Source organism: Geotrypetes seraphini, chromosome 14 (genome assembly GCF_902459505.1).
Source record: "Geotrypetes seraphini chromosome 14, aGeoSer1.1, whole genome shotgun sequence".
NCBI lineage: Eukaryota > Metazoa > Chordata > Amphibia > Gymnophiona > Dermophiidae > Geotrypetes > Geotrypetes seraphini.
Window position 1 is genome coordinate 46546921 of NC_047097.1, and position 13986 is coordinate 46560906.

The 13986-nt window shown below is 43.0% G+C and overlaps 1 protein-coding gene across 1 annotated transcript in view; it reads right to left on the minus strand.

Annotated features, from left to right (window-relative positions):
• LIPC (lipase C, hepatic type) overlaps positions 1-13986 on the minus strand; it is a 104864-nt gene that overhangs the window by 26332 nt on the left and 64546 nt on the right. The gene's annotated exons all lie outside the window — the stretch shown is intronic.

A 13986-nucleotide genomic window follows, 5' to 3' on the forward strand; every position in this document is an offset into this window, starting at 1 on the left:
TCAGCCACTTCTCCAGTACCTCCAGCAGGTCACGGTCAGGGATCGTCTCCGGGATTCCTATCAGGCGCAGGTTCGAGCGTCTAGAACGATTTTCCAAATCGTCCAATTTCTCAGCCTGCGCCCGAACCTGCGCCCGCAACTCGGTAAACTCAGCGCCCTGAGCCGTAGATGTATCTTCTAAGGTGGAAACCCGCTGTTCCAGCTCGGTAGTGCGCGCCGCTGCCGCCGCCAGCAGAGTTTCAATGTTCGTAATTTGTGCTGTTAAAGTCTCAAGTTTAGGCCCCAGTACCTGTGCCAATGCCTCCTTGATGTCGCTCAGGGCGGTCTCAGTTAGATTCGAGACCGCCGCCGCGGGGCTCGCCGCCATTTTATTTTCAGCAGGCCTCACTCGGTCTCGGATTTTGCGGGCGGATTTTGGTAGCATAGACTCCCGGGATCTAGTTAGGTACCGGTCCATGCAACCAGACCGATCTCGGAAGCGGCGAAATCGCAACAGGCACCGTGGGGAAGCGTCGGTTATGGAACAGCATGCAGGGCAGCCCCGGAGCTAGCAAGGACACGTCCTTACACGCTCATGGCATCACGTGACCTTTTCCATTTTTTAAATGAAGTCTTCTTGTTTCTGATCGCTTCCTTCACTGCTACAGTGCGCCACGCCAGTTCCGTGTTCTTTTTCCTCTTGGATCCTTTGTTAATACGTGGTATATATAGATTTTGCACCTTGGTGACTGTGTCCTTAAAAAGGGACCATACTTGCTCTAGCATTTTTACAGTGCTTATCCTCTTCTTAATCTTCTTCACACCATGAGTCTCATCCCTTCGTAATTCCTTTTTCGGAAGTTCAGTGCCGTGGCCATCATTCTGGATCAATGTTTTGCCCCTGTGTCCAGGTTGAAGCGGATCATATTGTGATCACTGCTTCCCAGCGTCTCTTCTACACCTTGCGTCAGTCCTCGTAGTCCATTTAGAATTAAGTCCAGAATTGCATTTCCTCTCGTATTTTCCTTGACAAGTTGTTCCAGGAAGCAATTGCCTACAGCATCCAGGAACTTGGTCTCCCTACTGCAGCTGGAGGTGCCTAGGTTCCAGTCTATCCCCGGATAATTGAAGTCACCCATGATAACAGCATTGCCGCCCTTGCAGTTATATTTAATCTCGTTCGTCATTTCTCCATCAGTTTCTTCGGATTGCCCTGGTAGTAGATGCCGATCTTCATTTCCGTTCCATTTGTTCCCAGAATTTTGACCCATAGAGACTCTACCTTATTTTTCGTTTCTGGCATGTTCTCTCCGGTAGACTCAATTCGCTCTTTGACATATAGGGCAATACCTACACCTTTCTGACCCACTTTGTCTCTGCGGTATAGCTTGTATTCCAGACGTTTTCCTCGTTCCACCAAGTTTCCGTGATGCCGATGATGTTGAGGTTATCTTTTTGTGCCATAGCTTCCAATTCCCCCATCTTATTCCTTAGGATCCTTGCTTTCATGTACATACACTTGAGTTTGTGGCCTGTTACTTTCTTGCATTTCCTTTCCTCTTGTGTCCCTTTCGATCTGTCAGGATTTCTGTCTTGCCTATGATCTGGTGAGTCTTCCCTGCTATCTTCCTGCATGGTATCCCCTGAGTATACTGCTTCCCAAACCATCGATTCTTGGTCAACTGTCGGCTTTCCCCTTCTTCCTATTTTAAAAACTTCTCAATTTCTCTCTTGATGTTGCTTGCAAGCAGCCTCATTTTGTCGCCGCTGAAGTGGAGTTTATCCTTCCTGAATAGCTTGCTCTTCCCCCAGAACGTCGTCCAGTTGTGCATGAAGTGGAATCCTTCCTCACACCAGCGCCTCATCCACGCGTTGACTGCTTGCAGCTCTGTCTGCCTCTTCTCATCGGCCCTGGGTACCGGCAGGATCTCCGAGAACGCTACCATTGGCATTCTGGTCTTCAGCTTCCATCCTAGCATCCAGAACTGGTCCTTCCCTGCTGTAGTTCAAGTTGCTTATGTTGTTTGTCCCCACGTGGATCACCACCACCACATCTTCCTTTTCCACGCTGTCGATGATCCTGTAATTGCAGCTCATTATATCTTCTACCTTGGCTCCTGGTAGGCAGGTTCCCAGCCAATCCTATCGTCCTTCCACTATGTGGCTGTCAACTTGTCTGATGATGGATTCCCCCAGAACGATTGCTGTCCTCTCTATCTTCTCTTGCCTCTCTAGCCACAGGTCCATATCCCTGGTGTATGGCCATCTCTCCAGCCGTAGGTCCATGTCCTCCATGCACTTCCATCTTCCCTCATTAATAAAGGTAACTAAAATGGTGGAACGAGAGGTAAATTATATCTTGAGCATCCTCATGAAAAGCTGTCGGTTCAACTTCAGAGGTCACTAACTGGTTAGATTGAAATATCTTTATTGAAGGCAAATAATAACAATTACTAAATATCATAGTTTCCGCATTGCCCAACTTTAAAATCTCTTTGAGATACTTTTCTTAATAAGATTTCAGGAGATGCTAAATAGAAAGAAAATTCAAAAAACGTTAAGTTGAAAATCCTACGTTCATTCTCCGTTATTACTAAGCTTGAACACAATGCGCCTGAGTCTCTTATAGCACAAACAGAACTACTGCCCTCTGCAATATTGCAACTTGTCCTTGCAAGTCTGAAACATGTTTGTCCAACTATGATATATTTGAATCAACGTTGATTAATTTGTCTACTACTTGTACAGAGAAGGAGACTGTTTGAGAAATAACAGATTTAAGCATCCTCTCCATATGAAAATTTTGATATCAAACATTTGTTAAAGTTACTTCCTTTGCTTCATCAAGTTTGGGGGTTTCTAAAGGAGAATCAGCTATCCTAATAACTGAAGGTAATTTAGATAAAGAAACTAAATTTGCAGCATTCACCTGAAGCCTCTGAGGATATGGGGTAACCTCATGGGTTACTCATGCATCTCTCGCACTGCAGGGAAGGGAGTGTTTGTGGTGAGAGAGAATGGGCATCTCGCCCGCTGCTGGATGGATGGGTGGGTGGGGGGCATGTTTCCTGCTGCCAGGGTTCTAAACAGTGTTGTCACTGTACCAGCATCTTTTGACCAGTTGCTGATTTTTGTTGCCAAAAGCCAATGCTGCTCTTGGACAATGGCTTGGCGATTTTTAAGAATCCACCGGAGTGCTCATTTCGATATTGAAAAGTCCATTTGCATGGCAGCATCAGAGATTGCTAAGATAGCTTGCTAAAGACCGTAATAAGCCATTTTGATAATCCGCCACTAAAAGGCGTGCAAGTTAAACCAGCAGAAAGCAGTTTAGCGACCGTGTTAAAGTTTTGAGAATCTGTCCCTTGGTGGTTATCTCTCAAAAGATAAAACCTACTTTTTCCTTGGAATTTTAATTTTCCCGCTGTGGGTGCACAGTGAGCTCCTGCATGTAGCTGACCTTCAAACTGAATTTTTTGAATTGGTTCCATAGAAACATTCACTGGTTTCTAAAGACACAGGGATTATTATAAAACAAAATGCATATTGCAAGAAGTAACTTTCACAATTTAAGAACATAAGCAGTGCCTCTGCTGGGTCAAACCAGAGGTCTATCATGCCCAGCAGTCCGCTCACGCGGTAACCCATCAGGTCCAGGACCTGTATAGTAATCCTCTATCTAAACCCTTCTATCTCCTTTTTTTTCAGGAAATCATCCAATCCCTTCTTAAACCCCAATACCGTACTCTGTCCTATCACACCCTCTGGAAGCGCATTCCAGGTGTCCACCACCCTTTGGGTGAAGAAGAACTTCCTAGCATTGGTTCTGAATCTATCTCCTCTTAATTTTTCCGAATGCCTTCTCGTTCTTGTAGTTTTTGAAAGTTTAAAGAATCTGTCCCTCTCCACTTTCTCTATGCCCTTCATGATCTTGTAAGTCTCTACCATGTCCCCTCTAAGTCTCCGCTTCTCCAGGAAAAGAGCCCCAGTTTCTCCAATCTTTCAGCGTATGAAAGATTTTCAATACCTTTTATCAAATGTGCTGCTTTCTTCTGAACCCTCTCGAGTATCGCCATATCCTTCTTAAGGTATGGCAACCAATATTGGACGCAGTACTCCAGTTGAATTGGAAGTAGGACAAAAGCCATTTGGATCAGGCTCAGTAACAGCTGTAAAACTGCTTTCAATGTGTTATGTAAGACAACTTAGCAGTGGCGTAGTAAAGGGGGAGGTGGGGGAGGGGGACAGTCCACCCTGGGGGCTGTGCTGATGGGGGCACTGGCACCTGTCCTCTTCTCTGCCCCTCCATTCTCTCCCCCCCTTGCTATGCTGAGTGATACAGGAATAGCTGGAGCAGTAGTTGGTCTACTGCATTTGTGAAGAATAGATGCTGTCAAGTAATTAGGAAAAAAATGATCTATGTAATGGTTTATACAGCAGAGAGTACCCTAAGGCTTCCCACTTTCTCCTGTTCTCTTTAACCTGTATTTGATTAACTTAGGTCATGATGCATGCTCTTTTGATCTTCTATTTATATGCTGATGACACTGATAATTATCCCAGTTGCCACATATATTTATGGAGAATCATTCCAAGTTTCCAAGTTTATTATATAGTTTGATTAATCGCCTATTCAACATTCTAGGCGATGTATAAATAGCTAAAAATATCTAAAAAATGGGTAACAAAATACACAGACATACAATTTATCATATTGAGTTAAAAAAAAATATGGACATTCTTACACATAGATTAAATCATTTAAATTAAATAATTTGTAAGTACAATATCAAAACAACAGAGAATTATTTAAAGGTTACAATCAATATTAAATTTTATATAATAAGGTAAAAACATTAGGAGGGAAGACAAAAACAAAAAAAGAAAATATAAGATAAAAAGAGATAAAAGAATTAATTATTCACTAAAAGCATCATTAAAAAGGAAACTTTTAAGCTTAGTCTTGAATTTATCTAAATTCTTTTCCTGTTTTATATACAGTGGGAGTTCATTCCAAGACTGAGGAGCAGTCACTGAAAAAATAGTATGACGCCTCGTATTAACAACTTTCAGTGAGGGAATGGCCAATAAATGTTGATCCTGTGATCTCAATGTTCTAGAAGTAGTATAAGGAATTAATAATTTAAAAATAAAAGCGGGAGTTTGAAATATTAAAGATTTAAAAGTGAGTAAACATAATTTAAATAAAATGCGATGTGCAACAGGTAACCAGTGTGCCTCCTTAAGTAATGGTGAGACATGATCAAATTTTTTAGCTTTGTGAATTATTTTAATCGAGGCGTTCTGAATAATTTGAAGACGTCTAACTTCTTTTTGTGGCAAGCCTTTAAATAAGGCGTTACAATAATCGATTTTGGAGATCACTAGAGAATGTATTAGGATATTCAGGGATTTTGCACATAAAAATTTGGCCACGGAACGAATTTGGCGAAGTCTGTAAAACGTAGATCTAACCACTTGGCTAATATGATCGTGGTATGATAATTTATTGTCAAATATTATTCCTAAGATCCTAATGTTTTGGGTTGTCTGCAATGAAATGCCTTTAATAGAAATTGGAATAGGAAGTGTGCTACAGTCCTTCCATGGAAAGAGCATAACTTTAGTTTTATGAATATTTAAGGCTAGTTTATTAGTTTCTAGCCAACAATGTATTTGATCCAGTTTGTCATTTATTGCTACTATTTCTTGTGGATTATTGGGATCAATTGGATGTAATAATTGTATATCATCTGTGTAGGCGAATACCGAAAATCCGATGGATTGACATAAAGTCATAAGAGGAACAAGGAAGATGTTAAATAAAATAGGAGAAAGTATTGATCCTTGAGGGATACCATAGGGTAATGAGAAGCTGTTTGAGGTCATATTATTAAAAAAGACATTGGAGGAACGGTTTTCAAAGTAAGATTTAAACCAGCGCAGAACTTGATCAGTCACACCAATAGACTGAAGCCTATTTATTAAGAGAGTATGGTCAATGGTGTCAAAGGCAGATGAGAGATCAAGTGAGATCAATATGACAGAAGAATGGTGATCTAAATGGTAAAGTATGAATGTTGTCATACCGATCAAGGAATGCTCTGTAGAATGATTTTGTCTGAATCCGGTTTGATTTGGATGTAATACATTAGTTTTTTCTATATATTCCGATATTTGATTAAACACGATTTTTTCCGTTATTTTTGCTAAGTAAGGAATATTAGCAATTGGTCTGTAGTTAGTTTTTACATCAGAATCAATTTTTTGATCTTTAAGAACAGGGCGTATAGTAGATTTTTTCCAAATTAATGGCACAAAACTTTGTTGTAAACTATTGTTGATTAAGGTATGTATATAGGGACCAAAGATAGAAAGATCTTGTTTGAATATTTGCTACTACCACCGAGATCTGCACCCGGGGCGGCTCCACCCAGGCCTTCGCTCCGGGCTTCCATGCCCACCACTGTGGCCCTCCTACTTGTCATGACGTGGCACCTTGTCATCGTTGGCGCACAGCTGGGTATGAGCCCGAGGCTCCACTGCCATCCATTTTCAGGGCTAGTTGATTCGGCAGGTGAGTTGTTACACACTCCTTAGTGGATTCTGACTTCCATGGCCACAGGCCTACTGTCTATATCAACAAACACCTTTTCTGGGGGTCTGATGAGCAGCAGAATGGATGTTAAATGATTTGCAAACAAATCCTGCCAAGACTAATTTTCTGTGGGTAGTTGGATGATGTGCAGAAAACACTCGCAATCCTCTTAGGATGGCAGGCTCAGCGATATCATTGAGATCTGAGAAAAAGATTTTAGGAATTTGTATTTGATTCTGAGCTATTTAAAACTTTTTTTTGTATGTGTGTACTGTATGACTTTTTTGTGTGTGTACTGTATGTGCCAGACTGTATAAAAGATATGTAACTTGTCCTTTCATGTTCATTGCATTGTGAACCATTTTAATGCCTTATAGGATACTTTGGCAGTATATCAAGTGTCAATAAAGATAAAGGAGGCATTATATAATCTGAAGATGATTGCCACCATAAGCCTTTACTAGAGTCTCAATACCTACAACTGATTGCTCAAGCAACATTTTTATCGCATGTAGATTACTGAAGATGGGTGAACTAGAAGTCGTGGCCAAGGGATAGGACCTAGATATAATTGGAATTGCAGAAACCTGGTGGACAGAGGAAAATCAATGGGATGTGGCGCTGCCGGGGTACAAGCTCTACAGGAGGGACAGGACCCACAAGAAGGGGGGAGGCATAGCACTATATATAAAGGACTCTATCCACTCGGTCGGGATGGATATGGCAACGAAGGCAGAGGGGCTGGAATCTCTATGGGTCAAATTGCCGGGAAACAAGGGTGCAGGCATAAAACTGGGGCTGTACTATCGCCCACCTGGTACGCCAGAAGGAATCGGACACGACTTGGAAGTGGAACTGAGACAGGAATGCAGGACTGGAAGTGTAACAGTGATGGGGGACTTCAACTACCCGGGAATAGACTGGAGTACGGGTCACTCCAACTGCACTAAGGAAACAGGATTTGTAGAAGCTGTGAGGGACTGCTTCATGGAGCAACTAGTCAAAGAACCGACGCGAGGGGGTGCTACTCTTGACCTCATCCTAAACAGATTAGGGGGGCCTGCAAGAGGGGTAGAAGTGGGAGGACCACTAGGCAACAGTGATCACAACGCGATCAGATTCACATTAGAAAGGGGGACACCCATAGTAAGGAGGACCGCAACAACTGCGCTCAACTTCAAGAAAGGGAACTATGTTGCTATGAGGGAAATGGTGGGGAGGAAGCTCAGAAACATCTTTAGGATGGAGACTGTGGGAAGCGCCTGGACCCTATTCAGGGACACCCTGCAGGAAGCACAAAGAATGTACGTCCCCAGTTTCAGGAAAGGCTGCAAGAACAAGCGATCAAAGGACCCGGTTTGGATGTCAACTGAAGTAAAGAGGGCAATAAATGACAAAAAAGTATCCTTCCGGAGATGGAAAAAGGACCCAACGGAGGAAAATCACCAGGCGCACAGGAAATGCCAAAAGAAATGCCACCGAGAGGTTAGAAAAGCGAAAGGGGAATACGAAGAGGGGCTGGCCAGGGAGGCGAAAAACTTCAAGGCATTCTTCAGTTACGTAAAGGGGAAGCGACCAGCGAGAGAGGAGGTGGGGCCGTTGGACGATGGGGATAGGAAGGGAGTGATTAAGGAGGATAAAGAGGTAGCTGAGAGGTTGAACACGTTCTTCTCGTCGGTTTTCACGAGCGAAGACACATCTAATATACCGGACTCAGAGGAGCTCATGAGTGGGGAACAGGCCGAAAAATCGGAGCACATAGAGGTAAATAAGGAGGATGTCCTCAAATAGATAGACAGGTTAAAATGCGGTAAATCACCGGGCCCGGACGGGATCCACCCAAGGCTTCTGAAGGAACTAAGACAAGAAATAGCGGGCACAATCCAGCATGTTTGCAACCTATCCTTGAAAACTGGTGAGGTACCAGAGGACTGGAAATTGGCGAATGTCACACCTATCTTCAAGAAGGGATCGACCCCGGGAACTACAGGCCGGTGAGCCTGACTTCAATTATAGGGAAGATGGTGGAAGCTATGATCAAGGACGGCATTTGCGAGCACATCGAGAGGAATGGCCTACTGAGAACAAGCCAGCACGGATTCTGTAAGGGAAGGTCGTGCCTAACGAACCTTCTGTACTTCTTTGAGGGAATAAGCAGTCGGGTGGACAATGGGGAACCCATAGACATCATTTACCTCGATTTTCAAAAGGCTTTTGACAAGGTGCCACATGAAAGGCTGCTTAGGAAGCTGTGGAACCACGGGGTGGGAGGGGATGTGCACAGATGGATCAAGCACTGGTTGTCGGGTAGACTGCAGAGGGTCGGAGTGAAGGGCCAATATTCTGACTGGCGGGGAGTCACAAGCGGTGTGCCAAGGGATCGGTGCTGGGGCCGTTACTCTTCAACATATTTATCAATGACCTGGAAAAGGAGGCAAAGTGCGAGGTTATAAAATTTGCAGACGATACCAAACTGTGCGGTAGAGTTAGGTCCAGGGAGGAGTGTGAGGACCTGCAAAGGGACCTGGACAAGCTGGAAGACTGGGCAAACAAATGGCAAATGCGCTTTAACGTGGAAAAATGCAAGGTCATGCATATAGGGAAAAAGAACCCGTTGTTCAACTACAAATTGGGGGGGGGCATTGTTGGGAGACAGCAGACTTGAGAGAGACTTGGGTGTGCTGGTGGATGCATCACTGAAGCCATCTGCACAGTGCACAGCAGCCTCGAAAAAAGCCAACAGGATGCTGGGCATCATAAAGAGGAGCATAACAACCAGGACGCGGGAAGTCATCATGCCATTGTATCGAGCGATGGTGCGTCCACATCTGGAATACTGCGTTCAGTATTGGTCGCCGCACCTCAAGAAGGACATGGCGGTACTTGAGAGAGCCCAAAGGAGAGCAACGAAACTGGTAAAAGGGCTGGAACACTGCCCATACGCCGAGAGGTTGGATAGGCTGGGGCTCTTCTCTCTGGAAAAAAGGAGGCTCAGGGGAGATATGATAGAGACCTTCAAGATCATGAGGGGCATAGAGAGGGTGGATAGGGACAGATTCTTCAGACTGAAGGGGACAACAAGTACGAGGGGGCATTCGGAGAAACTGAAGGGAGATAGGTTCAAAACAAATGCAAGGAAGTTTTTTTTCACCCAAAGGGTCGTGGACACTTGGAATGCGCTACCGGAGGAAGTGATCAGGCAGAGTACGGTACAGGGATTCAAACAGGGATTGGACGGATTCCTGAGGGATAAAGGGATCGTGGGATACTGAGGGAGGAGCTGGGATGTAACACAAGTATAGAAAGCTAACCAGGTAATAAGTATAGAAACCCAACCAGGTCGTGCATGTGCAAGACCGGAGGGTTAGGACTTCGATGGGAAGATAGGACTTCAATGAGAAACCAAGGTGGCAAGGGAGCCCCTTCTGGTGATTCAGACAGGCCTGTTTGGGCCGCCGCGGGAGCGGACTGCCGGGCAGGATGGACCTATGGTCTGACCCGGCGGAGGCACTGCTTATGTTCTTATGCAATATAACATTGTTGGGTTTATCAGAAAGGCAATTGTATAGAACTCAGGTTTTACAAAATATAGTGGCAAAGCTTGGGCTGGAGGAAAAAAACATAAAACACATGTCTAAGTTCCACTGGCCTCTAGTTAAGACTAGGGCTGAGTTTCAATTGTTAATTTTGATTTTGAAAACATTATTGCTGGGTTTTACTAAATGAGTAGATCGGAGAAAGTTATAATGTCGCTTTATAGAGCAATGGTCAGACCACACTTGGAATACTGCGTCCAGCATTGGTCTCCATACCTAAAGAAGGATATAAAACTGCTGGAGAGGGTGCAGAGACGAGCAACAAAGCTGGTGAAAGGTATGGAGAACCTGGATTTCGAGGAACGACTTAAGAGACTGGGGTTGTTCTCCCTTGAGTAAAGGAGACTGCGAGGGGCTATGATCGAGACTTTCAAAATACTGAAAGGAATCGACAAAACAGAGCAGGAAAAAAAATTATTTTACAATGTCCAATGTGACACGGACAAGAGGACATTGTCTGAAGCTAAGGGCGGGACAAGTTCAGGACAAATATCAGGAAGTTCTGCTTCACGCAACGAGTGGTGGACACCTGGAACGCTTTCCCAGAAGAGGTAATTGCGGAATCAACCGTTCTAGGATTTAAGGGTAAGTAAGATGTACATCTCCTTATGAGTGGCATAGAGTGACATGGGTAAGGGTAAGCTAAATGCACTTCTCTTTATGAGAAGCTTAGAGTAATATGGGGACTGAAACTATGCCGGGGTACACCTGGCGGGGCCTCCGCATGTGCGGATCGCCGGATTTGATGGACCTAGGGTCTGATCCGGAGATGGCACTTCTTATGTTCGTCCCATGCTAAGAACCTCTAGCATTGTTTAGTAAAAGGAGCCCTATATGCTTTATGTCTCCTGAATATTTTATCTGCTGTATTTCTCTGCTCAATTCAATGAGATGCCCTTGTTTGACTTATGACTTGAAACTATCAGGACCAAGCGTAAGAAGATATCGTTTGATAGAAACACGAAATTGGACCATAATAGACAAAGGTCCTCTGACTTGATAGGCCCTACCAAAGGAATTGAGAATTATCTCAAGTTATATTGCCTTTAGGTGTGGTTTAAACTCCTGGTGTGTTTGCAAATATTTGTATTGATTGTATTTGTAATACACATTCTTATTGAATTTTTGCTATGACAAAGCTATAAATTTTAACGATCATGCCTTTTTTGTTACTCACCTTGAGCTTCTGTTGGTTAAGTTGCCTATAAATGTGCATGTTATGTTAAATTAAATTTGTTTAAGCCCTGCACAGGTCTTTGACACAGAAATACCGTACTAAGCATTTCCTTCCTATACTACTGGAATGCATTAGAAAGTAACAATTCATATAATTTGTCTTAATATTCTGCTGTGTGGTTGGCACCAGAAGGATTTATAAGAAGTGCCATGCTGTGCCAGACCAATAGTCTCTCGAGACCAGTACTCCTGCCTCTAACAGCAGCCAGTTTGGGTCTCTTGGAAGCATATGGCAGATGCACAGGTGGTGGTACATTCCCTTCTCTAATATCTGTCTGACCTCCAGAAACCCATCCAAACTCTTTAAAACTCAGCTATAGTATTAGCATTAACCTTATTCTCCAACAACAGATTCTATGATTTAATTATACAGTATGTTGTCTGACAATTGACTTTCTTGCGTTTCTTTCTGACAACTATTAATTTTCACAAAGCGACCCTTGGTCCAGTTTCTATATGAAAGAATAAATAACTGTTCCTAGGCACATGGGATCTCTTAGAGAGATGAAAAGATAATGGTTACTGCGGATGGGCAGACTGGATGGGCCAGTTGCCCTTTATCTGCCATCATGTTTCTATAACCATAAAGCTCTATGACCTCACAATGCAAAGCCTTAGACAATAGGGAGGGGAGGAGATATTGGATGCTGTGGATGGGCAGACTGGATGGGCCATTGGCCTTTATCTGCCATCATGTTTGTATGTTTCTATACTGCTTTAATTAGTCACCCATGTCAAATCTCTTTATATATAAAATGACCACACAGTATAATACATGCTTAATAGTGAACGCTCAGACCCACAACTATCGTGAACACAGGTTTATTTTTCAGTGGCACACTTTGGCCCCAGTAGGGTTAAACAGTGAAATTGACTAGTTTCAAATTTAGCTGTCAGCTGTGTGAGCTTGCACAGAATGAATGTTTGCAGCAGAGGGAGTATTTAGGGGGTGTGGCCTGCTGGTGTGTAAAGTGATGCCAGAGTGCTCTGTGTGCTGAAGGAAGGAAGTTGCTTCTCCCGGTAAGCCTGTAGCTAGTTTTGTAAGAAGTATAATTTGAAGTTGACTGAGCTTCTCTATTACAGTGTATGATTCAGTGCGTTTGGTGAACTTTGCTTGGTTTGGTGAGATGAGTGAGTGACAGGGTGTAATTTTGTTTTATAGTACCCTTCCTGATGAAGCCAACCGGTGAAACCTGGGTTGGAGGGTCGGTGAACATGCATTTTGTGCAGTTGTGGTGATTAAGGATGTACCTGGAGTAGCTGTAAAGACCACAGTACCACCTTACTAAGATAAGTAGTTTTTGTTCCTAGTTTAGGAGCTGTGGATGCAGTTAAGATCTAATGTTAAATGTAATGGTGGGAGAGACTGTGAACAAGCAATGATGGTCTCTTTACACAGCTTCTCCATGATATTTCACTAGGATATAGTTGTGGGTCTGAGCGTTCACTATTAAGCATGTATTATACTGTGTGGCCATTTTATATATAAAAAGATTTACAGATTTGGCATGGGTGACTAATTAAAGCAGTGTTATTATTATCACCCTTTTTGTGATTATAATTCCCTCTCATAATAAGTATATGTTTCTTTAACCATAAAGTTCTATGACCTCACAATGCAGATGTAAAGAGCCTTAGCCTATAGAGAGAGGAGGAGATAGTGGATGCTGTGTATGGGCCATTTGACCTTTATTTGCCATCATGTTTCTGTTTCCAACTTGTTCTGCAACAGGCATGATTTTATATAGGCTTGGGGTTTTTTTTTTTCCAATTTTATAATTTTGGTAAAGTATTGAGGGATATTTACTTTAGTGAAGTATTGGTACTTTTTGAATTGTTGAAGGTACTTGACTGTGTTCCTCATGCTTCTTAATGAGCCATCACACTATGCTTTGTCCTGCCATATTAATTGTAAATCTCTTAATGCTGGAAAAGATTTCCAGTCTGGTTGGATATGTAATACAGTGAACCCAGGATTATCCAGACCTCGTTTATCCAGACTTCAGATTTAACGGACTGCGCCCCAGTGACTACAACTCCCATTTTTCAATACATCACCTTCTTCAGCGATGTTCTTTGAGTGACGCCAGTGCAACGCTCGAGGGCTAAGCAGCCTCTTCTCAGAGGAAAAGCTTCCGGGGAGGAAGTTATTTATGGGAAGTAGGGATATTCAGATTTTCCGGACCGTCGGGTTTAACGGACACCTTTCCCCTCTGAGTAGTCCATTAAGTCGAGGGTTCACTGTAATCTATTTACTTCAGTGGTTCACTATCTCATTGGTAACAGGTTTCTCATCATGGCAGTTATAAGAGTGGTGATGTAAAGGACAAATTCAAACTCTCACTTTCTCTAGTATAGGGGTGTAGTACAAAATATAGAGCTCTTTTTGTGGTTCTATCATTTTAGCATCAGGCATCGATAGAAAGATATTGTAACTTGCCTGATTGTTACTACATAACATAACATTATTCTTTTATCCCGCCAAAATCAAACAATTTCTAGGCTGTTTACACAGAAGAAGGCTGGACAATCAGCGAAATACAGATAGTTACAAATACTACACTTACTTAATATTCA